We start from the raw sequence: 26,649 nt of genomic DNA, 5'->3' as shown, positions 1-26,649 counted from the left end.
GCATCCGCTGGACCAATCAAAAAGTGCGCTATACATTTTTTGTTCGAAACTTTTTCCCTATTTTATTGGTGGTATTCCGGAACGATTATCTCGCAAATTTAATTTTTCGAAATTTTTTAAAAAATTTATCTGAGTGTAGCTCAGCATCCGCTGGACCAATCTAAAAGTGCGCCATACATTTTTTGTTCGCTACTTTTTGCTAAAGACTTTAGCGGTATTCCCGAACGATTATCTCTAAAATTTAATTTTTCGAAAATTTTTCATAAGTTTATTTGAGTGTAGCTCAGCATCCGCTGGACCAATCAAAAAGTGCGCTATACATTTTTTGTTCGAAACTTTTTCCCTATTTTATTGGTGGTATTCCGGAACGATTATCTCGCAAATTTAATTTTTCGAAATTTTTTAAAAAATTTATCTGAGTGTAGCTCAGCATCCGCTGGACCAATCTAAAAGTGCGCCATACATTTTTTGTTCAGAACTTTCTTCTAATCACTATGGCGGTATTCCCGAACGATTATCTTGCAAATTTAATTTTTTGAAATTTTTTCCAAATTTGTTTTCTGGTGTAGCTCAGCATCCGCTGGACCAATCAAAAAGTGCGCCATACATTTTTTGTTCGCTACTTTTTGCTAAAGACTTTAGCGGTATTCCCGAACGATTATCTCTAAAATTTAATTTTTCGAAAATTTTTCATAAGTTTATTTGAGTGTAGCTCAGCATCCGCTGGACCAATCAAAAAGTGCGCTATACATTTTTTGTTCGAAACTTTTTCCCTATTTTATTGGTGGTATTCCGGAACGATTATCTCGCAAATTTAATTTTTCGAAATTTTTAAAAAATTTATCTGAGTGTAGCTCAGCATCCGCTGGACCAATCAAAAAGTGTGCCATACATTTTTTGTTCGAGACTCCCGGGTTAAGACTTTGGCGGTATTCCCGAACGATTATCTTGCAAATTTAATTTTTTGAAATTTTTTCCAAATTATTTTTGAGTGTAGCTCAGCATCCGCTGGACCAATCTAAAAGTGCGCCATACATTTTTTGTTCAGAACTTTCTTCTAATCACTATGGCGGTATTTCCGAACGATTATCTCTAAAATTTAATTTTTCGAAAATTTTTCATAAGTTTATTTGAGTGTAGCTCAGCATCCGCTGGACCAATCTAAAAGTGCGCCATACATTTTTTGTTCACAACTTTCTTCTAATCACTATGGCGGTATTCCCGAACGATTGTCTTGCAAATTTAATTTTTTCCAAATTTGTTTTCTGGTGTAGCTCAGCATCCGCTGGACCAATCAAAAAGTGCGCCATACATTTTTTGTTCGCTACTTTTTGCTAAAGACTTTAGCGGTATTCCCGAACGATTATCTCTAAAATTTAATTTTTCGAAAATTTTTCATAAGTTTATTTGAGTGTAGCTCAGCATCCGCAGGACCAATCAAAAAGTGCGCTATACATTTTTTGTTCGAAACTTTTTCCCTATTTTATTGGTGGTATTCCGGAACGATTATCTCGCAAATTTAATTTTTCGAAATTTTTTAAAAAATTTATCTGAGTGTAGCTCAGCATCCGCTGGACCAATCAAAAAGTGCGCCATACATTTTTTGTTCGAGACCCCGGGTTAAGACTTTGGCGGTATTCCCGAACGATTATCTTGCAAATTTAATTTTTCGAAATTTTTTCCAAATTATTTTTGAGTGTAGCTCAGCATCCGCTGGACCAATCAAAAAGTGCGCTATACATTTTTTGTTCGAGACTCCCGGGTTAAGACTTTGGCGGTATTCTTAAACGATTATCTTGCAAATTTAATTTTTCGAAATTTTTTAAAAAATTTATCTGAGTGTAGCTCAGCATCCGCTGGACCAATCAAAAAGTGCGCCATACATTTTTTTTCGAGACTCCCGGGTTAAGACTTTGGCGGTATTCTCGAACGATTATCTTGCAAATTTAATTTTTTGAAATTTTTTCCAAATTTGTTTTCTGGTGTAGCTCAGCATCCGCTGGACCAATCAAAAAGTGCGCCATACATTTTTTGTTCGCTACTTTTTGCTAAAGACTTTAGCGGTATTCCCGAACGATTATCTCTAAAATTTAATTTTTCGAAAATTTTTCATAAGTTTATTTGAGTGTAGCTCAGCATCCGCTGGACCAATCAAAAAGTGCGCTATACATTTTTTGTTCGAAACTTTTTCCCTATTTTATTGGTGGTATTCCGGAACGATTATCTCGCAAATTTAATTTTTCGAAATTTTTTAAAAAATTTATCTGAGTGTAGCTCAGCATCCGCTGGACCAATCAAAAAGTGCGCCATACATTTTTTGTTCGAGACTCCCGGTTAAGACTTTGGCGGTATTCCCGAACGATTATCTTGCAAATTTAATTTTTTGAAATTTTTTCCAAATTATTTTTGAGTGTAGCTCAGCATCCGCTGGACCAATCTAAAAGTGCGCCATACATTTTTTGTTCAGAACTTTCTTCTAATCACTATGGCGGTATTCCCGAACGATTATCTTGCAAATTTAATTTTTCTTAATTTTTTCCAAATTTGTTTTCTGGTGTAGCTCAGCATCCGCTGGACCAATCAAAAAGTGCGCCATACATTTTTTGTTCGCTACTTTTTGCTAAAGACTTTAGCGGTATTCCCGAACGATTATCTCAAAATTTAATTTTTCGAAAATTTTTCATAAGTTTATTTGAGTGTAGCTCAGCATCCGCTGGACCAATCAAAAAGTGCGCTATACATTTTTTGTTCGAGACTCCCGGGTTAAGACTTTGGCGGTATTCCCGAACGATTATCTTGCAAATTTAATTTTTTGAAATTTTTTCCAAATTATTTTTGAGTGTAGCTCAGCATCCGCTGGACCAATCTAAAAGTGCGCCATACATTTTTTGTTCAGAACTTTCTTCTAATCACTATGGCGGTATTCCCGAACGATTATCTTGCAAATTTAATTTTTCTTAATTTTTTCCAAATTTGTTTTCTGGTGTAGCTCAGCATCCGCTGGACCAATCAAAAAGTGCGCCATACATTTTTTGTTCGCTACTTTTTGCTAAAGACTTTAGCGGTATTCCCGAACGATTATCTCTAAAATTTAATTTTTCGAAAATTTTTCATAAGTTTATTTGAGTGTAGCTCAGCATCCGCTGGACCAATCAAAAAGTGCGCTATACATTTTTTGTTCGAAACTTTTTCCCTATTTTATTGGTGGTATTCCGGAACGATTATCTCGCAAATTTAATTTTTCGAAATTTTTTAAAAAATTTATCTGAGTGTAGCTCAGCATCCGCTGGACCAATCAAAAAGTGCGCCATACATTTTTTGTTCGAGACTTCGGGTTAAGACTTTGGCGGTATTCCCGAACGATTATCTTGCAAATTTAATTTTTTGAAATTTTTTCCAAATTATTTTTGAGTGTAGCTCAGCATCCGCTGGACCAATCTAAAAGTGCGCCATACATTTTTTGTTCAGAACTTTCTTCTAATCACTATGGCGGTATTCCCGAACGATTATCTTGCAAATTTAATTTTTCTAATTTTTTCCAAATTTGTTTTCTGGTGTAGCTCAGCATCCGCTGGACCAATCTAAAAGTGCGCCATACATTTTTTGTTCGCTACTTTTTGCTAAAGACTTTAGCGGTATTCCCGAACGATTATCTCTAAAATTTAATTTTTCGAAAATTTTTCATAAGTTTATTTGAGTGTAGCTCAGCATCCGCTGGACCAATCAAAAAGTGCGCTATACATTTTTTGTTCGAAACTTTTTCCCTATTTTATTGGTGGTATTCCGGAACGATTATCTCGCAAATTTAATTTTTCGAAATTTTTTAAAAAATTTATCTGAGTGTAGCTCAGCATCCGCTGGACCAATCAAAAAGTGCGCCATACATTTTTTGTTCGAGACTCCCGGGTTAAGACTTTGGCGGTATTCCCGAACGATTATCTCGCAAATTTAATTTTTCGAAATTTTTTAAAAAATTTATCTGAGTGTAGCTCAGCATCCGCTGGACCAATCAAAAAGTGCGCCATACATTTTTTGTTCGAGACCCCCGGGTTAAGACTTTGGTGGTATTCCGGAACGATTATCTCGCAAATTTAATTTTTCGAAATTTTTTAAAAAATTTATCTGAGTGTAGCTCAGCATCCGCTGGACCAATCAAAAAGTGCGCCATACATTTTTTTTTTGAGACTTACGGGTTAAGACTTTGGCGGTATTCCCGAACAATTATCTTGCAAATTTAATTTTTTGAAATTTTTTCCAAATTATTTTTGAGTGTAGCTCAGCATCCGCTGGACCAATCTAAAAGTGCGCCATACATTTTTTGTTCAGAACTTTCTTCTAATCACTATGGCGGTATTCCCGAACGATTATCTTGCAAATTTAATTTTTCTTAATTTTTTCCAAATTTGTTTTCTGGTGTAGCTCAGCATCCGCTGGACCAATCAAAAAGTGCGCCATACATTTTTTGTTCGCTACTTTTTGCTAAAGACTTTAGCGGTATTCTCGAACGATTATCTCTAAAATTTAATTTTTCGAAAATTTTTCATAAGTTTATTTGAGTGTAGCTCAGCATCCGCTGGACCAATCAAAAAGTGCGCTATACATTTTTTGTTCGAAACTTTTTCCCTATTTTATTGGTGGTATTCCGGAACGATTATCTCGCAAATTTAATTTTTCGAAATTTTTTAAAAAATTTATCTGAGTGTAGCTCAGCATCCGCTGGACCAATCAAAAAGTGCGCCATACATTTTTTGTTTGAGACTTACGGGTTAGGACTTTGGCGGTATTCCCGAACAATTATCTTGCAAATTTAATTTTTTGAAATTTTTTCCAAATTATTTTTGAGTGTAGCTCAGCATCCGCTGGACCAATCTAAAAGTGCGCCATACATTTTTTTTTCAGAACTTTCTTCTAATCACTATGGCGGTATTCCCGAACGATTATCTTGCAAATTTAATTTTTCTTAATTTTTTCCAAATTTGTTTTCTGGTGTAGCTCAGCATCCGCTGGACCAATCAAAAAGTGCGCCATACATTTTTTGTTCGCTACTTTTTGCTAAACACTTTAGCGGTATTCCCGAACGATTATCTCTAAAATTTAATTTTTCGAAAATTTTTCATAAGTTTATTTGAGTGTAGCTCAGCATCCGCTGGACCAATCAAAAAGTGCGCTATACATTTTTTGTTCGAAACTTTTTCCCTATTTTATTGGTGGTATTCCGGAACGATTATCTCGCAAATTTAATTTTTCGAAATTTTTTAAAAAATTTATCTGAGTGTAGCTCAGCATCCGCTGGACCAATCAAAAAGTGCGCCATACATTTTTTGTTCGAGACTCCCGGGTTAAGACTTTGGCGGTATTCCCGACCAATTATCTCGCAAATTTAATTTTTCGAAATTTTTAAAAAAATTTATCTGAGTGTAGCTCAGCATCCGCTGGACCAATCAAAAAGTGCGCCATACATTTTTTGTTCGAGACTCCCGGGTTAAGACTTTGGCGGTATTCCCGACCAATTATCTCGCAAATTTAATTTTTCGAAATTTTTTAAATATTTATCTGAGTGTAGCTCAGCATCCGCTGGACCAATCAAAAAGTGCGCCATACATTTTTTGTTCGAGACTTACGGGTTAAGACTTTGACGGTATTCCCGAACAATTATCTTGCAAATTTAATTTTTTGAAATTTTTTCCAAATTATTTTTGAGTGTAGCTCAGCATCCGCTGGACCAATCTAAAAGTGCGCCATACATTTTTTGTTCAGAACTTTCTTCTAATCACTATGGCGGTATTCCCGAACGATTATCTTGCAAATTTAATTTTTCTTAATTTTTTCCAAATTTGTTTTCTGGTGTAGCTCAGCATCCGCTGGACCAATCAAAAAGTGCGCCATACATTTTTTGTTTGCTACTTTTTGCTAAAGACTTTAGTGGTATTCCCGAAAGATTATCTCTAAATTTTAATTTTTCGAAAATTTTTCATAAGTTTATTTGAGTGTAGCTCAGCATCCGCTGGACCAATCAAAAAGTGCGCTATACATTTTTTTTTCGAAACTTTTTCCCTATTTTATTGGTGGTATTCCGGAACGATTATCTCGCAAATTTAATTTTTCGAAATTTTTTAAAAAATTTATCTGAGTGTAGCTCAGCATCCGCTGGACCAATCAAAAAGTGCGCCATACATTTTTTGTTCGAGACTCCCGGGTTAAGACTTTGGCGGTATTCCCGACCAATTATCGCGCAAATTTAATTTTTCGAAATTTTTTAAAAAATTTATCTGAGTGTAGCTCAGCATCCGCTTGACCAATCAAAAAGTGCGCCATACATTTTTTGTTCGCTACTTTTTGCTAAAGACTTTAGCGGTATTCCCGAACGATTATCTCTAAAATTTAATTTTTCGACAATTTTTCATAAGTTTATTTGAGTGTAGCTCAGCATCCGCTGGACCAATCAAAAAGTGCGCTATACATTTTTTGTTCGAAACTTTTTCCCTATTTTATTGGTGGTATTCCGGAACGATTATCTCGCAAATTTAATTTTTCGAAATTTTTTAAAAAATTTATCTGAGTGTAGCTCAGCATCCGCTGGACCAATCAAAAAGTGCGCCATACATTTTTTGTTCGAGACTTACGGGTTAAGACTTTGGCGGTATTCCCGAACAATTATCTTGCAAATTTAATTTTTTGAAATTTTTTCCAAATTATTTTTGAGTGTAGCTCAGCATCCGCTGGACCAATCAAAAAGTGCGCCATACATTTTTTGTTCGAAACTTTTTCCCTATTTTATTGGTGGTATTCCGGAGCGATTATCTCGTGAATTTTTTTTTTCGAAAATTTTTCCAAAATATTTTTGAGTGTAGCTCAGCATTCGCTGGACCAATCAAAAAGTGCGCCATTCGTTTTTTGTAGACAACTTCATGGATAAGACTTTTGCAATTGTTCTTAGCGATTATTTCAATTTTAATTTTTTTTAAATGGAATAATTATTTAGATCTTGATCAAAATTCGTTATAATAAATTTTATTTTTGTAAATTTTGCTCCCTTTGAAAAAAATTTATTTCCTAATTAATTCATGTATGACAATCAGTAATATTGATTAAAAGTTAACGTGTTAATTGCATAATTCGAACTTTTCGTGTAATGTTCAAAGATTTAATTAATAAGTACGTCAGATAATGAAGCACATCGAAATCATAGCGGATGCTGCTCAGTAATTTCATGAAACGTGAGATTCATCTCTATGGGGTCCTTGATATATATATATAGTTGACTATGTATTTGTGAACAGATTGGACTACAACAACATGGATACTTAATTACATCGTCAGAAATAACGTTTCTTGATTGTACTAAGTTTGTATTTTGCATATTGTGTATAAGAAACTTTTCCTCTTTCTTTCTTTCAGTTTCTTTCGCCAATTTTAAGAAAATTGACTAAAAAAATTTTAAGAAAGTGTTGAAAATGTTCGTTTTATTTATTTTATACAGTACTTGGAATTTGGCTTTGATGGTGTAGTGAGTAGTTTTCCCTATCTGGTCCTTCTCAGAGAAACTGACTAGCACCTTACCAGTTGCCCCTACTACTGCCTAGTTAGGCTTTTCCTGATCAATACTTTAATAATAACTGGAAAAACTGTTTTTTCTAAGTGTAAATGTCATTTAATAATAAAATAAAATTAACAAAAAATTACTTTACATGATACTTTAGCGATAGTTGAATTAAATTCCTATAGCCAAAAACTATGTTTAATTATTGGCTATAAGGGATGCAATTAGCTTTTTGTACATTCATTTCCTCTCTATCTCTTTCTTCTTCTTCCTCTTCCATCACCTTCAATCTAATGGTTAACGTAGATTCAGGAACAGGGGATTCTTGCGAGAATTAAATGTCAATCAACCGTGACGTTCATTTAACTGTCCTGTTAGTTTTTATCTTTTTCTTTCTCTTTTTGAAACTTTGGGTGGAGACAGAAAAAAAATGTAACCAAAACGTTTCAATTTTTTTTTTCTAATATTCTTTATATTATTAATATTTTTGAATTAAAAAAAAAAATATCACCATTTTCGCACATTTATAATGGAATTTGTTCTGAATTTTCTTCAAGAAATTGTTTCAGTGATTTATCACGTTTTTCTAAAAGGACGTCTCAAGTCTTTTTCTGTTCCTCTTCTCGTTATCCCAATTCCAGTGGGTCTCTAAAATAAAATTTGCATTGAAAATATTACTACTTTGTATAATGAATACACGTTTCCTTCTTGGAAGGTTCCAATGAAGAGTTTCCATCTAGAAATTGTACTAAGTCAGGCAATATCATTTTGCATAAAGAGCTTGACTTTATTCATCAGGGCAAAAAAAAAAGAAAAAAAAATAGAAAGAAATAAACAAAGAAATACATTTCTTTTCGACGTCTATCTCTTCAACACCTGCTGTTTATTTCTTAAAATGAAAGTGAAAAATTTACACATAGCTTTGGAAAATTATATTTTTTCAGGATTTATCTAATCTACTTATTAATTCTAATTATTATTCTTTTTAGTGAGGAAAAATACAAAATAAAAAATGTTAACTTTTCTGCGTTGGATTCCTGATGGGGATCTGACCAGTTTTTCCAATCTGGTCCTTCCTGGAAAAACTGACTAGTTTCTTACTAATATCTTACTAGTAAGCCTTATTAGTGTCTAGTTAGTCCGGATCAAGCCCCGGCTAAGGAAAAACTTTTCAGGGTCTTGTTAGTTTTCCCTACTTGGGCCCTGACAGAGCCCTATTTTAAATGGGGAAAAATGTTACGATTTCTGCACGGGGAGGAAAATGATAATTTCCAACCCTAGGGATTAAAATAGTCCTTTTTAATTCTAGGATTTAAAATAGCCTTTTTCTAACTCTGGGAAATAAAAAAAAACATTTTTGTAACTGTAGGGAATAAAATAGTATTTTTTGTAACTCTAGGGAATAAAGTGGCATCTTTTAACTCTAGGGAGTAAAATAGTCTTTTTTTAACTCTAGGGAGTGAATGGAGTTTTTTTTTGTCCCTAGGTCTGTAAAATAGTTTAAATTAAATATGTTTTTCTTTTTTTTTTCTTTTATAAAAAATAGATTCTCGAAAGGTTTATAAACGATTAAATTTTTGCAACAATGAAAATCTTGTGTGATGAAATTCCCTATGGGGGATTTGAATAGATTTAAGTAAATTTCGAATTTTATCGTCAAGTAAAGTGGCACTAAAAGTGAGATTTAAAGGTTCGTTTTACAGGTTGAACAGACCGTCTCGTCATCGATTCCAAAAAAGACGATGGAGTTAGAATTGTACCGTTTTAGAAATACTGTGTTTAACCCAATTGGTATTCACAGTTTCGTCTCAACGGTATTTCACTCATAAGTTCTCTTTGGAAAACTTTTTTTTCCCCTATATTCAATTTCTTCTCTCTTCGATCAAAAAAAAAAAAAAATCCCGCTCTTCAACATTTGACTGATGTCTCTTAACTATTTAGGTTTTGAATTTTTATTTTTGTTTTTTTTTTTTTTTTAAAGTAGATATTATTTAATAATCAAAAGTTATTTGAGTTTTGTAAAAGTGAAATTGTATTTTTATTAGGGGCAATATTTTTGAAATAAAGTGCAAGAAATATTTCTTTTTATTTTCTGCACATTTTTCTATAACTTGAGAGAGGCGAGAATATATATATATATATATACTGTATAAAGAAATGCGGATAAGAAATGAATTTAGAAATATTTGAGAAAATAAATAACATTAGTGTATTGTGAAGATCCATGGGAGAATTAAAATTGAAACTGAATGTCCACATGGGGGAAAAATATCCTCAATAAAGAAAGTCCAAAGTGCTTAGGCGAGGGGTTATTTTCTTTAAGATATTTTTTTTTTTGTTCCAGCTCGGGAAGTCCCGGGAGAACAATTCATTCTATATCACACGCGAGCAAACCAGCTATTCTTTCTGATCAATGGCAAAGGGCCAAGATGGAGAAGAGGAGAAAGAAGGGAGAGAGAGAGAGAGAGAGAGATAACGTGGCAAAGTAGTAAGTTTTCCAAGTCATGGTTATAACTTTAATTTCCGCGAGTGGCTGCATCAATGCCGTCACACTGAGTTCAAAATTAACTGCGCTTTCGATTCCATTAAATATATAAATATATAGGGTATTTAATATATGAGAAAATAATATTATTTCATTATTTTCTAACAATTTAGAATAGAAATTATTTTTTGAAATAATGAAAATTTATTTTTAGTACTTTTTTTCACAATATCTTTTTTTTGTAGCAGAAAACAAAATTCTAAAAAAAATACCTTGTTTTAATCCATATAATCTTCATTTTCCAAACAGTCATTCACTTTTTCAAGTTGAAAAGTGGAGACACACTTGACAAGCTTGAGTTAAGAGGGAAGGAAGGGGGGGGGGGTGAAAAAAGTATAGTACAAAAAAAATGTGAAAAAGTATATATATATATATGTGAAAAGAGAAGTTGGGGGGGGGTTGAGGAATGAGGTAAATGTAATTGCTCTAGACTGTACAAAACAATCGTCTCGCTACTTTCGACCGGATGTAGTTATACAACAACTACTGTATATATGTAGCTACATACTACAATTGTATATAGTAGTTGTTACTGGCAAACGCAGGCACACTGTACTCTCATAGCACGCCTCTGCTTTAAAGTTCAATTACCGAGCTCCGATCGTCGGACAAAAGTTCTCGGTTATAGAACACAGAATACTCCCGTTGTAGGAAACTTTCGAATAAGATAAGTTTTAACACGCGGACCCCAAAAACAAGTGGATATGTCGAGTTTTTTTTTTTTTTTATTTTTTTTATATACAATGTTTCATCACAATAAAAAAAAGGGATTCAAAAAGAAATGTTTTACAGAAATTTTATCGACAGTATAGTACAAGTCGATTTTAGTCAGACAAATAATTAAAAAATAGTAGTACAAGTCAATATTTAGTTCTACTTTTTACAGTTTAATCTAATTATCAGTAGTACAAGTCGATTTTAGTCAGATATTAGAGATAATTTAAAAAAATAGTAGTACAAGATGGTTTTAGTCAGACATATTGAAAAAAATTAGAAAATCAGTAGTAATAGTGAACATTAAGTCAGTTCAAAATTTTTGTGATTTTGTCAGTAGTACAAGTTGGTCAAAGTCAGACATAATAAAGTTAGGAAAAAGTAGTGAAAGTAAATATACAGTCAGACTTTTTAAACTTTTCCTATTTTACAGTAGTACAAGTCAATGTTTAGTTTTACTTTTTAAATTTTTATCATTATCAGTAGTACAAGTCGATTTTAGTCAGACGAAATGAACAAAGTATTAAAAACAGTAGTAAAAGTAAATATATTGGGTTTTTTTTTTAAATTAAAAAATAGCTCAATTAGTACTAAAAGAAAAAAATTTCAAAAAAAAAAAAAACGGAAATGTAAATCTAAAATGGTGTCTGATTTGACGTGGAATACATCATATATAGATATAAAGATTGAACAAGGTGAATTGGCGGCGTTATACTGAATTTTCGAAATTCAGAGAGGATCAGAGGTTGGTCGACTATAACGGGTATAACCGACGGATAACAGATTGACGCTTCGTTATGCGTGGGGAATAACTATACCCACGGTGGCCGTGCCGTTGAATTATTTATGCAATTAGGCATCATCGCTTCACATGCGTATCCACCGTGAATCGGGGCATTTTAACTGGGCAACCGCGTATATATATATATCTATAGGGAGAAAAGACGGAGAAAAAAAGAAAATTCAGATGATACCGCACAGCATCACACATACATATTAACATATTTTCAAAATTCCATATTATCATAAAAATCATAATTGTGGATTTTGTAATTGAATTTTTTTTTTGACAAATATATATATATATATATATATATATGCAGCCTCAGGTTTATATTATATCAAACTCAAAATTAATTTCAAGTCTCTCAATATGATCTTAAATATATTACGTGTCAGGTCACAATGTGGACTTTAATTAAGTTCTAATTCGAATTGAAATGCAGTTGCAGGGTTTATTTAAACGACAACTTAATTATGAATAAACTGGTTTAATTAATAAAAGAGAAGTAAAACCGTGTTTCTACAAGAATATTTCATCGTCTCTAAACAAAGGATATATATATATATATATATATATATATATATACATATATATTATTCTTATTTACTCAGAATATTTATTATTCTCAACTGTTATAGGATTTGCAATATTATAAACTGTACTAATATAGATTAATTAATTATTATCAAAAAAAAAAAGGGAAATAAAAAATGTTTAGTCAGATTAACTTCTTTAAACATTTTTTCTAATATTATTTTAGTATTAGTAAATTATAGTCCGACTTTTTGAATTTTTTGTAATTTGTCAAATTTTCGAAATGTGAATAAAATATTTCATGTTATTTACTTGTAAAAATTGCGACTATATATTTTTAAAATTGTGTGAAACTCAAGTAATGTAATTTAGAAATTGAATGGATGCGCTTAATTGGAAATTTAAGATTAATTACCGCCTTATCGTTGAGTAGGATGTTTGCAAGCTTGTGGACCGATTAACAAAGGGCCGGAACGTGATCGCCAACTTTTGCCAGCACTCCTAAGTCTTGTATTAGCAAAAGCACTTTGGGACATTTGAGAAGAGCTCGTTTCCTCCATAAGTTACATCTCACCGTGGAAAGTTAAAGGAGGGCAAATTTGATGAACGGTTCTGAGAGTTGTGTGCAGCGCGCACCTTGCACTTTTTTCAAGCAAAAAAAAAAATTTTTTTTTTTGAAAGAATGTTTTCCTGGAAAAGGAAAAAAATCAAAAAATTCTAATTTTTTCAATATGTCTGACTAAAACTATCTTATACTACTGAAGAAATCACAAAAAAAATTACCAAATATTTACTAGATGTAAAATTTTAGAGAATTTTAAAAGTCGAATTTTCCTCTCAAAGGAAGAATATATTTTTCCTGTTATTATATTGTTAAATTGAAAATAAATAAAAATATACATATTTCTATATAAAAAAATGGTATAAAATTGATTGTTCTTATTCTCTTGCAATTTAGGTTCAATTAGTAGGTTTTTTTGAAGGTAATATGTGTTGTTTGAAGGTAAAAAAATAATGGAGACATGCTGTTTAATTTTATTTGAATTTGTATGGAATTTTTTCATTTTCCAGGAAAACATTCTATTTCAAGAAATGGAATAAAATTCATTATTCTTAGTCTACTGCAATTTAGGTTCAATTGGTAGGTTTTTTTGAAGGTTATTTCGTGTTGTTTGAAGGTAAAAAAATAATAGAGACATGCTGATTAATTTTATTTGAATTTGTATGGAATTTTTTCATTTTCCAGGAAAACATTCTATTTCAAAAAATGGAATAAAATTGATTATTCTTAGTCTACTGCAATTTAGGTTCAATTGGTAGGTTTTTTTGAAGGTTATTACGTGTTGTTTGAAGGTAAAAAAATAATAGAGACATGCTGATTAATTTTATTTGACTTTGTAAGGAATTTTTTCATTTTCCAGGAAAACATTCTATTTCAAAAAATGGAATAAAATTGATTATTCTTAGTCTACTGCAATTTAGGTTGAATTGTTAGGTTTTTTTGAAGGTTATTACGTGTTGTTTGAAGGTAAAAAAATAATGGAGACATGCTGTTTAATTTTATTTGATTTTGTAAGGGATTTTTTCATTTTCCAGGAAAACATTCTATTTCAAAAAATGGAATAAAATTGATTATTCTTAGTCTACTGCAATTTAGGTTGAATTGTTAGGTTTTTTTGAAGGTTATTACGTGTTGTTTGAAGGTAAAAAAATAATGGAGACATGCTGTTTAATTTTATTTGATTTTGTAAGGGATTTTTTCATTTTCCAGGAAAACATTCTATTTCAAAAAATGGAATAAAATTGATTATTCTTAGTCTACTGCAATTTAGGTTCAATTGGTAGGTTTTTTTGAAGGTTATTACGTGTTGTTTGAAGGTAAAAAAATAATAGAGAGATGCTGATTAATTTTATTTGAACTTGTATGAATTTTTTCATTTTCCAGGAAAACATTCTATTTCAAAAAATGGAATAAAATTGATTATTCTTAGTCTACTGCAATTTAGGTTCAATTAATAGGTTTTTTTGAAGGTTATTACGTGTTGTTTGAAGGTAAAAAAATAATGGAGACATGCTGTTTAATTTTATTTGATTTTGTAAGGGATTTTTTCATTTTGCAGAGCGTTTAACGAACGTCACGAGCAGCAAGCGATGACAGCGTCTTCAACGAACAAGAGGTGAGGCTTTAAGTACCCTTGAAACGATCCATCCAAACTCGAAGATAGCTCTCTTCTCATTGCGGTTGCAAACTCATACCCATTTTCTTCTTCTTCTTCCCCTAATCGAAATCGAACCTCACGAGAATCGTTTCTGACAGAGACAGAGCGACAAATACCATCGAGACGACATGGGGTTGACTGATCATGGGGGGTGGTATGAGTGGGGGAAGGCAGAAAAATTAGGACTTACTCTCCAATCTCTCTCTTTCTCTCTCTTTCTCTCTATTTGGGAACTTAAACGATTTTCTCATTCTGACTATACTAAAGAAACGGTTAATTGGAAAACGAGTCTTGATATATTAAATATCGATTTTGGCCTCCAGAGACTTTTGAGGAAATTAAAAAAAAATTTTTTGTAAAAGTTTATTAACTAAACATCGAATAGAAAAAAAAGAAAACGAATTATTATTATTAAAAAAACGATTTTTGATGAAAAATATTAAAATTATTCCTAAATATTGAGTTTATGTTCGTTTCTTTGTTTAGGAAATTTAAGGTTATGTTTTTTGGACATATTCTTGAACCCATCGGCAATTCTGGGGACTTGCGGCTATATTCACAGTTAAAATTCACATAAATTTTGAGGTTATGTTCGTTTTTAGGTTACTGAGGGGATTTCCTGATAAAAATTTGACTTAAATTTGAGGTTATGTCATAGCCTCAAACCCAGCGGCAATCCTGGGGACTTGTGGCTATATTCAGAGTCTTGAAACAGCGGCAGCAATAATTTTTTTTGTAACATATTCTTGTTTTGAGAGGAAAATATCTTAAATTAAATTTTTGTTCTGATTGTAAATAATAGAGGAGATTTGTGAAATCTTGTCGCGAAATTAATGGACTAAAAACTATATATATATATATATAGAATGTACTTCCTCTTCCGGCTATACGTTGTAGAAAGCCGGATCTGTCAGGAAAAATGTATATAATGTATATAATACGTCTCAAGTCCGGCAATTTTCAATTATTTTCAACCTTTTTCCCTGCCACTGAGTTTACAGAAGTAAAATAAATTTTCTCGAGAGGCAACTAACGTAATCTCTCTCTCTAATCCCTTACTTAAGGCATTTTTTTTCTGGTGATACTCTCCTCCGACAACTTGGCAGAAGCTCCTGTCTCGCTTCTATTTCTTGTTCTTGATAAGAAATTTTTGTTCAAAAATGTATATTTGCATTAGATATTGAGGAAATTTTCTTCAATTTTATCAGTAATACAAGTCAATATTCTGTTCGACATTTTTTTTTTGGAAAAAAACTTTATCAATTTTATTTAAAATTAATATTTTCCAAATAAAAAATAAAATAAATAAATATACATTTAACGTAATGTATAGATGCAATTGTAATGCAATATTACATATATATATATATGTAAACGAGAACGGAAAAGCTCGTCACATTTTAATTATGGTGCATTTTGTTTGCATGAAAATATATTCTCGACCAAAAATGAGTGAGAGAAAATTTTATCTCAACGTTCACGTTAATTATATTACTAAATACTAAAATTTATTTTCCTCTCTTGTTTATTATAGTCCATTAACGATGATGGTTTTTTTTTTAAATGTATATTTAACCGAAAACTAAATTTTTCTATGGAATAACATAAATGTAATTTAATTTATTTCAAAAATTGTTTATTATTTATTATATTGAGAAGGATATTTTTTTAATTAATTCCTCGGTAAAAGAATATATATATATATAGTGCTTTTCGATGGTGAAAAAAAAAAAATTTGTAAAGTATATAGTTATATGGGAGAAGTATGAAAAGAGGAAATATGCAAAAAAGGAGAGTCTGTCACGTTCTCTCTTGATGGTCTCTTTCCCACTTTGTAGTTCGTTTCCCTCCCACTTGAACGATTTTCTTTCTTCCTCTCAGGCGTAAATTCCCTCTATTTTTATAAAAAAAAAATTTTTTTTCACTCCTCCTCCTCCCGCCTTCACTGTTTCCATCCGTCGAGTTCTTTTTTTTCAATATACTATATATGCTATAGTAAAGATGCGAATTACGTCGTTTCCTCCTACTTTACTAGTTGATAATCTACACGAATCTAATTATTAATATTGTCAATTATTAATTATAACTATTAACTATTATAATTGTTTATTAATTTATTTATTGTTTATAATATCATTTGCAATAGCAATAGTAATAACAACAATAATAGCAATAGTAATATCAGTAGAAATCGGATTAACAACAACAATAACAATAGCAATAACAAGAATAATAACCATAGTAATAATAACAATAGCAATAATAATAACAACAATAGCACTAGCAATAACAATAATAACAATAGCAATAGTAATAATAACCATAGTAATAACAACAATAACAATAGCAATAGTAATAATAACAGTAATCACCATACTAACAATAACAATAACAATAGTAATAACAACAACAATAGCAATAGTAATAACAACAATAATAATAATAACCATAGTAATAAGAACAATAACAATAGCAATAGTAATAATAACAGTAATCACCATAGTAACAATAACAATAACAATAGTACTAACAACAACAATAGCAATAGTAATAACAACAATAACTAAAACAATAGCAATAGTAACAGTAATAACAACAATAGCAATAGTAATAACAACAAAAATAACAATAATAACAAAGTGGGTACAAAAATAACAATAACAATAATATTAACAATATCAATAATAACAACAACAATAACAACATTAGTAATAACAACAATGACAACAATAATAGTAATAATAAAATAATAAATATTTTTAAAAAATGAACAAAAAAAATTTTTTTTTATTTCATAAATTGATACTGTAAAGGTTAAGGACGGGAATTAAAGTTTTATATATATATAATATGAATTAACTTGTAAGTTTAATTGTCACACGTTTTAACACGAATGACTTCGTCTCTTGATGGAGTATGCAACCCGGCTTACAGTTTCCCAACTTTCCTCCTACATATATACCCGAGTTTGAATGCTTTAAAAGTAAACAATGTGAAATTTGCATTTAAACTACTTCTGTAACACGTTACCCCTACTGTAAAATTGCATGCAGACAACTCATTTTCTAAAATTATCTATTTTACCAAGAAGTTTTTAAATGAAAAAAAATAAAAATAATTTTTTTTCCCCTATAAATTTCAATTTTCTATCTTAAGCAACAAATTTATTTATTTTTTAAATAAATTAAAAAAAAAAATAATTGAAATTAAAATAAATATATTAATTTAAAACAAAAAAAAAACACAAATTTATAATTTATTCTTATTTTAAAAGTAGAAAATGAAACTACATATTTTGTTTTATATAAAAGCAAAAAAAAAAAAATAGTTAAAATATAAAATATTTATACTTGCATAAAGAAATTAAAAAATTTATTAAAAAAAATCTTTTTTTTAAATTTAAATTCAGAGGATTATATATGTGATATTATTAAATGCATCATGTCTGACTAAAATTTGGTTTTACTACTGCAACGCTAAAGAGTCTTTTCCACATCGCCTAATAAATTCTGCAGGATATGATTTAAAGTAAATTATTAAATCCTTTCTCTTTAGGTAAAAAAAATATATATTTTTTTGTTTTATAATTTACGAAAAAAAATATGAGCCGATTTTTCGAAACTATTTCTAAACTGTTTTTTTTCATATATATATATAATACAGAAATATTGCGAATTTTTGTTGGTTTTTTAATTGTGACTCAACGGTCTGTACAGAATGTTTCAAGTGCATGGCAAATCTTCACTTTTTTTTGAGCATATTTTTCCACTATAAAAGTTTACAAAGCCCTTGTTCCATGAAACGCATAAAAACTAATCGATTATATATCTATACATATAGATTCTTTTTTTTACTTTCTGATTAGAAATATAATTTTTTTTTGTTATAATTTTTATTGTTTTTTATTTGTTTTTATATATTTAATTTATGTTTTATTATTGTTATTATTATTATTAATTATTATTGACTTATTTGGTTAAATATAGATATGTACATAACAAGAATATAATTGATGGAAATTGATTTTAACGGTTTTCGAAGTCAATTATTTCTTAAACTAAAAAAAAAAGTTCAAATAACCAAAATTTCTAACAATTTGCATAAATAATTAACTGAATAATTAATGGAAAATTTAGAGGAAAGAAACCGATATTACACGAAGAAAAAACAAAATGATGTCGTCTAAAAATAAAATCTAATTTTATTTCCTATGTAAGCACTGTGAGAAACTATGTCGAAATTAATTATTACGTTTGGATTTTATTTTTAATTTCAAATAATTTTCCAATCAACAGCAAATCAGTATAATTAGAATTATTATTTTTAATTAAAGAACTTTACAATATTTATGAAATAATTAAATAATAATAATAATAATATTACTTTTTATGATAGAGGGCAAAAAAATAAACTTGTGAGTTGTGATTCACATAAGTATATATTCAGTTGAAAGAAAATGATAATTTTTATAAGCCTGTTTTCTTTTTTTATTTTTTTTTTTGCTTACTGCTTAGTTTCAAGTCAAAGATCTGCTTCACGTTTTTAGAGGAACTGCTTATTTCGTACATTTATGTTTATGAATAAAAAATCTGATCCGTAAAAGTTTTTAGAGCGTTCCATGTTTTCCTCTATAACATCCTGTACCTCTCTTCCATTTCCTTCATGCCATTAATAACGCACAAGGTACACTACCACTGGAAATTATTCAAACATTCATTCTCGCAAATATCATTTTACATTACATAATTTTGCTCACACACAAATATTGTTGAAAGTAATTTTAATTAAATATCAAAATTGTTTTAGAAATATTTATTATTATTAATTTTTTTTTTTTTTGAAAATGAAATTTAATTACATTTTTATATAATTATTTGATGTTTAAATTGTTATATTTTTGAAAAAAAAATTTACCCTACGTCACTTCATTTTCACTTTACAGTCTTTTCTCTTTCACGTCACTTTCACTTCTGACTAACTTCACTTTTAATTTATTGCTCATCACTTTTATTTCCTTTTTCTTTCACGTCACTTTCACTTCACATTTAATTTATTGGACATTACTATCACTTCACTACACTTCACTACGATTCACTTCAATACACTTTAATACACTACACTTCACTACACTTTACTACACTCTACTTTCACTTCACTTTCGCTTCACGTCACTTTCACTTCACTTCACTTCACTTCACTTCACTTCACTTCACTTGTACTTTACTTTCTCTCCCAAGTGAAGTGAAGTGAAGTGAAGTGAAAATGATGTCCAATAAGTTGAATGTGAAGTGAAAGTGACGTGAAGCGAAAGTAAAGTGAAAGTAGAGTGTAGTAAAGTGTAGTGAAGTGTAGTGTATTAAAGTGTATTGAAGTGAATCGTAGTGAAGTGTAGTGAAGTGAATAGAAATTACAGAATAGCACCCAAAGTGAAATTAGTTTCTGGAAAATTCAATCAGATTAAAGTCGACTGATTTAAAAATAACATTTTCACTGGTTAATTAGTTTTTTAATTAATTCTCTTGAAATGGAAATTTTGTTTTTAAGATTTAATTTATCATTATACATATATATATATATATATATATATATGTATATATTTGATGATTGTCGAATTAAGAGAATAGAATTTCTATTTAATTGCTTCGTCGATAATTTGTGGTGAAATCTTGGGGGAATTTCGCAACTCTTTTTTTTTCTATTGGCGTTGAGTTTACTGTCATTTGAAATCACACACACTGAGAGAGAAACAGAGAGAGAGAGAGAGAGAGAAAAAGGAAGAGAAAGGTCGGGGGAAAATGGTAGCCGTGCGCACGGTTCAACGTTAATAAGAAATTCGAGACGAAGCGTGTGGCTTTTCAGGGATTTTGAAATCAGATTTTACGGGAAATTGAGGAACGGTATATTTGGAACATTGCCAGGAAAATAGAGCAACGACTCAACTTCTTTATTTGCGATATACAAAAAAAAGTATATATATATATAAACCAATTTCCTGAAAAATATTTGACTTTTAACTAACCGTATCATCGGATAAATTTATATATATATATTCCTAAGGCATTAGTAACATATATTTTTCGTTAGGGTTAAAGTTATTACAAGAAAATTTGAAAAATAAATTTTTTTTTCAAATTTAGAAAAAAAATCAGAAGTAAAAGTCTGACTAAAACTGACCTTTACTACTGACAATAATAGTAAAGAATTTGTAACATTTTGTCTGACTTAAACTGACTTTTACTACTGACATTTATTATAGAAAAATCGTTTAGAAGGTTTTCAGTAGTAAAAGTCAATTTTAGTCAGCCAGGGCACTTGAAATTCTTCTTACCATAATGCCAGTAGTAAAACACCGTTTTAGTTAGACAGAATTTCAGTAGTACAGGGCCGTTGTAGTCAGACAAATTTTTTCCTATTTATCTTTTTTCCTATATTTTTTATATATATTAGGTACACAGTAAATTAAAAGGCATTAAAATCAGCTGCAACGCTTCTTATTTTAATCCAATTTTGTTTATTTTAATTCATTTTGGTATTAAAATAAGCAAAATTGGATTAAAATAAGAAGCGTTGCAGCTTATTTTAATGCCTTTTAATTTTCTGTGTAATTAAATAAATTTTATCTTAATTAAAAAAATAAGAACCTGCTTTTGCAAAAATAAAAAAATTACTTTTTTTTTTAATAAAATATTTAATTTATTTGTATTATTCACAGAAAGTAGACGAAGTTCATCTCGAAATTTATACGTATATAAAGAAAGTGAAATATTTTCTTTTTTTTTGGGAAGAAAAGTTAAAAGCTTTCCCCGTTGAGTTTGCGAAGAAACAATTTTATTTCCATTTCATTCTTATATTTTCATGTTTTCTAATCGCTGTATCATTTCGTCGTTGATGTTATATATACATATATATATATATATATATATATATATATATTCTCATATAAAATTCAAACGTGCTAAAAGCACTTGCGCCAGAGCATCTTTTCTCGCGTTCACGATCAATGCCGCGCGGTTTATATACGCGCACGAGAAAATCGAGATTTTCATATAAAAACCAGTTTGAAGCTCTCTCTCTCTCTCCCTCTTGATAGCTTTTTCCACACAAATAATATTACGATAGAAAAGAGTCATATAGAAAATTTTTTTTTTGTTGCAATTTTTTTTTAGATTAAAAATACAAAAAGAAAATATAGCAAAACAACCAATGGGGCGCTTGTTATATATTTTAAAGTGATTGTTGTTTTTTTTTTGTATAGAAACAATTTTTATGCTTTTATGAAAAGAAAATTGAAAAATTTTTCTATTAAAATTTTTTTTTTTTTAACTAAAAACAATACTTATATATAATTTACAAAATAAAAATTGTGAATATAACTGGTTATTATTATTGAAAAAATTTTTCAATTTAAAAATTTGATAATTTAAAATTTTAAATTATATTAAATTATTATTATTGAATGGAAAAAAAATTTGTATTTTGTAAAAACATTTGTAAACAGTAGTTTTGTAGAATGTGAAATGAATGAAGGAGAATAAAGGAATACAAACTGATACGTATTATATTAACTTTATAAAGGAACATAAAAGAGATATGAAGAATAATGAGGTGTGTTGAAGCTAAATGCAAATTTATATTCACCAAGGCGTTAAATTCAATATTGAATGATTCATTTTATTTTAAGAGAGGTCAATTTTGTAAGGGAAATTTTTTCTTTCTTTTTTTTAATAATTGTTAAATAGGAGAAAAATTTCAAAATATTAATCTCTACATTTGAATTAGTGAAAATTCACACAATTAAAAATGAAAAAATAAAAATTTTCGAATACTGTTTTTGACGCATAGACATTAAAGATATTTAAACAGAAAAATTCCAAAGTGAAAATTACCAACAATAAAACTGACTTTCGTTTTAGTTTTTCATCATGACAACGATAGATGTGTGTATATTCTGTCTGGCATATAAAGTAGTGTTTGACTAAAAAGTTCCACTTCCGTTAAACTGACTGTACAACAAAGTTTACACATTTTTTTTTTTTACAACTTTTATTTTTTTTTTTATATAAAAGTGATGAATGCTTTCAATTTGTCAACAATCATGTTACGTAAGTTATATATATACCTGTGAGAGCGAAAAAAATTTAAATATCTAAGAAGAAAAATAATTTTTCATTTTTTAAGTTTGAGAAAAAAAATCATTAAAATGCTCGGAAATAAATTATAAACGAAAAAAAAAATTTGATTTTAAACAGAAAAATTTCCACTTAGCTATGTAATTTTTATCTCCCTCTCTCTCTCTCTCTCACTCCAGATCTTGTCTTTGTTCATTCCGGGGATACTTATCTTGCACTTAATAGCGTCTCTATCCGGCTCGTTTAAACGACACTTGCATAATTCGGAGCGCTTTATAAATGAGTTCGATATTTCATTCGTGAAGAGGGCCACTCTAAAGGCAGCGATGCGATGCGAAACCATGACTTCCGCTTTCTGAGTGCTCGCATTTTTTTCTCAGTGCTCGCATTTTCTGTTTAGACACTTAAAATGACATTCCCCAACACTTGTCCTCAGAAAATTCCTCGGAAATTATGTCTAATACAGGTTCCATCCGAGTTTTATTTCCGACCGAAACAAAAGCGATTCCGTCCAAAATTCCAGTTAATTTTCCAATGGAAATTACTAATGGAATTCGGACGGAATCACCAGGGAATCTTTATAATAAGTGGTTATAGAGAAGAGTGGAAATAGTGTGAGATCGAAATTCTGCGGAAAGCCACTCAACTCGTTCAGGACTTACGTTTTCAGACTTAGAAGGAGAGTGAGAGAGAGAGAGAATGGTGGGGGAAGGGAAACGATAGTCCGTGTAACACGAGGATCGATTATTTACGAGCTCACTCTTGCCGGGACTCCCTTGATTGCAACACGTCACGAATTAACTGCTCCCGATACCCAGCCCACTTTTCGCCCCCTTTCATCTCAAAAGCTTTAATCTTCATTCTAACCAACCAAGCGCTAACCTGTCCTTATACTAATACCTTACCTTTCTACTCCTCCTCCTTCTTCTCTTTCTACTATACCTATAAACCCCCTTCTCATCTCCTTTCTTAATTTTAAGTTGGCGATTTTCTTTCACCATTATTGCACCTTTCTCAACATGTTTAACACTGCAATTGACATTGCAATTTCGATTAACGATCCAACTTTTATACCTTAATATAACAGAATGAAATTTCAAATTCTTTGGCTTTTCAATAAAGTACCTGATATCTATATATAGGAGAGAAATCTCATTTCTCCATTGCCTGCTTTCGATTAAAATAAAATGTAACTTAACACGTTATTTCAATTTTTTTATAAGCAGACAGCTTCTTAGTTGAAGTGAATGTAATGTAGGGCAAATGAAGGTTTAATTTTTTTAAAAAATGTCCAATGTAGGTTTAAAGTAGCTTTAATTTAGGGTCAAGTAGGTCAAAATAGTTTTAAAATAAGTTCAACATAGGTTCACAATAGTTCCAATTTAGGTTTTGAGAAGATGAATATAGTCCAAAGTAGGTTCAAAGCAGTTCTAATGTAGGTACAAAATAGTTTTTTAATAGTTTCAAAATAGTTTCATTATTGGTTCAAAATAGTTTAAAAATAGTTTCAATATAGTTTAAAAGTAGGTACAAAATAGTTCCAATGTAGGTCCAATGTAGGCTCAAAATAGTTTTACAATAGTTTCAAAATAATTTCAATATAGGTTCAAAATAGTTTTATAATAGTTTCAAAATAATTTCAATATAGGTTCAAAATAGTTTCAAAATAGTTTCAATATAGGTTCTAAGGAGGTTGAAAATAGTTCTACGTTGGTTCTGAGTGGGTCCAACGGAGGAATAAACTAGATCCAGTGTAGGTTCAAGATAGTTTCAATGTATGTTCTACGTAGGTTCAACCTAGGTTGAAGTACGTCTAGCAAATATTCAATGCAAGATCAATATAATTTTAATCTAGCAACATTTTCAGAAAATATATTAAAATTTTCTTACAAATTGTGATATAAAAAAATTTTCTATTAAAAAATTATCGTTTTAAATATAAAAAAATCTAGTTGATTGACTAGAAAATGGAAATTTTTTTTCTCTGTTCTGAAAAACATGTCTTCAAAGAAAAATTAGTAAAAGTAGAAAATACAATTGTTAGAAAAAACTTTCATATCAAATTGAATACCTTAATATGAAATAAAAAAGTTTTAAATTAAAAAGCAATTTAATATCAAAAAAAAAAAAAAAAAAAATAGAAAAGCTTTTGTGACAAGTTTCAAAATAAAAATAATAATGTTCATGATTTAAATTTTTCTTCCGACGATCTTAATAAGTTATTAATGAAAAAATGTAAATATTTTTTTCATAATTACTTGTGCGCAAGGAGTTTTTTTTTCAAACAAAAAAAAAATAGAGGAAAAAAAAGAACTTGATAAGGGTACAGATATATTTTCTTCATGGAAAAATTACCGTTACTCCTATCCAAGGCGGGATGAGATTTACGCAGAGAGTAATTAACGACAACGTTGACGGCTAAAGCTACAATGTTCTCGGATGTCTTGGAATAATATTAGCCTTGATAAAGCTGCTGACTATAAACATATATATATATATAGACATGAACTTAATTATGTAAAAAAAAAGTTGATTTTTATACATATTAAAGACGTGACTTTCATGTATCTACTTAATAAGAAATTTCACTTATTAAATATTCAATTTATTAATTATTATTTGACTTGATAAATTTTTTTTTAATTAAATATAAGATTATGTTTAAATATATTTAAAATATTACTGTCAATAATGAAATTTTAATTGTTCAGATATAATAAATTTATTAACTTCCTTTATAGATGATTTACAAAGTTAATAATTAAAATTTTCAAAATTTTCATTATTTGATAAATTAAATAAAATAATAATTAATTTGAAAACTGTCGATATTTTATGCAACTTGTTATTTAAAATTTAATTTATAACAATAAAAAAAAGCCCCAGAGAGATTACTATTACCATATTTTATATAAAATATAATTTAAAATGATGATAAAATTTATGATTGCAATGAAAAAGATGTGAATTTGTAAAATAATTGTTTATATTTTATTAGGTAAAGGTACAGCGTTTTTAGGTTAAACAAAGTCCAAAGTAGGTTTAATAAAGGTTCAAAGTAGGTTTTATTTAAATTTAAAGTTGGTTCAAAGTAGATTCAATGTAGGTCAAAGTGGGTTCAATATAGGTTCAAAATAGTTTCAAAATAGTTTCAAAATAGTTTCAAAATAGTTTCAAAATAGTTTCAAAATAGTTTCAAAATAGTTTCAAAATAGTTTCAATATAGTTTCAATGGAGGTATTAACTGTTTCTCTTTTTATGAGTAGGTCAAAGTGGGTTCAATATAGGTTCAAAATAGTTTCAAAATAGTTTCAAAATAGTTTCAATATAGTTTCAATATAGTTTCAATGGAGGTATTAACTGTTTCTCTTTTTATGAGTAGGTCAAAGTGGGTTCAATATAGGTTCAAAATAGTTTTAAAATAGTTTCAAAATAGTTTCAAAATAGTTTCAATATAGTTTCAATGGAGGTATTAACTGTTTCTCTTTTTATGATTATTTGTAAAAAAAAAACCCCCCGTTTCGTAACTAAAGAAAAATATATTTTTTCTGGACAAAAGTTCATTTATTCTAGAAAACGATCTTGACGAACAATTTTGTGAGATTTACGTTGTCTCTTTAAGATATAAAAAGTGAGTGAACTTTTTTTTAGAATGTTAAAAAAACTAGTGTCATGAAAGAAGTGAAATAAGAGGAAAAATAGATAGGGATGTGAGGTCATGGTGAAATAATAATAAAAAAAAAAAATGAATAGAAATTCTGCTCCTCTCTCTCTCTCTTTTTTTTCCAATGAGTAATCCACAATTTTGTGGGTGTCTTGGACGGTTAAACATTGCGTGTATATATATATGACAAAAACAAAAACGTTTGAAACAAAAGACTAAAAATAGAAGACACAACCATGGTGAAAATTGTGGAGTAAAATCACTTCTAGTGTAGAGAAACGGGTTTTCAATTCTCTCTTGTTTTCTTTTTTCATCTCTCCCAAATATTCTCTTGACTTTTTTTTTAGGTCCATGAGTTTTTATCTCGCATTCCAAGCTTTATTCTTTCACAATTGCTTGAAAAGTCAATCGCAGTAAACCTCTTCTGAATAAGAGTTATTGTTCGAATGTTCTGTTTATGATAGTTCCACTTTTGAAAGGTAGGAAAAAGATTTGTTAGCTCTTATATGATTTTTCGTTT

The 26,649-nt window shown here is 29.5% G+C and overlaps 1 protein-coding gene and 1 long non-coding RNA gene across 2 annotated transcripts in view; one reads left to right on the top strand and one right to left on the bottom strand.

Annotated features, from left to right (window-relative positions):
• The window catches only part of LOC127276712 (uncharacterized), a 152,258-nt gene that overhangs the window by 121,156 nt on the left and 4,453 nt on the right, over nucleotides 1-26,649 (top strand). Inside the window, exon 7 of the long non-coding RNA XR_007842242.1 lies at nucleotides 9,885-10,028. This is a non-coding gene — a long non-coding RNA (uncharacterized LOC127276712). The remainder of the gene's footprint in view (nucleotides 1-9,884; nucleotides 10,029-26,649) is intronic.
• The window catches only part of LOC127276707 (iron-sulfur cluster assembly 2 homolog, mitochondrial), a 345,592-nt gene continuing 339,026 nt past the window's right edge, over nucleotides 20,084-26,649 (bottom strand). Inside the window, exon 4 of the mRNA XM_051297328.1 lies at nucleotides 20,084-20,101. The gene's annotated coding sequence lies outside the window, so the exon portion shown is untranslated. The remainder of the gene's footprint in view (nucleotides 20,102-26,649) is intronic.

Source organism: Leptopilina boulardi, unplaced genomic scaffold (assembly GCF_019393585.1).
Source record: "Leptopilina boulardi isolate dan_hultmark-lab unplaced genomic scaffold, ZJU_Lbou_2.1 LbouV2_151, whole genome shotgun sequence".
Taxonomy (NCBI): domain Eukaryota; kingdom Metazoa; phylum Arthropoda; class Insecta; order Hymenoptera; family Figitidae; genus Leptopilina; species Leptopilina boulardi.
Note: the sequence above shows the minus strand (reverse complement) of the source record. Positions and strands in the feature narration are given on the sequence as shown.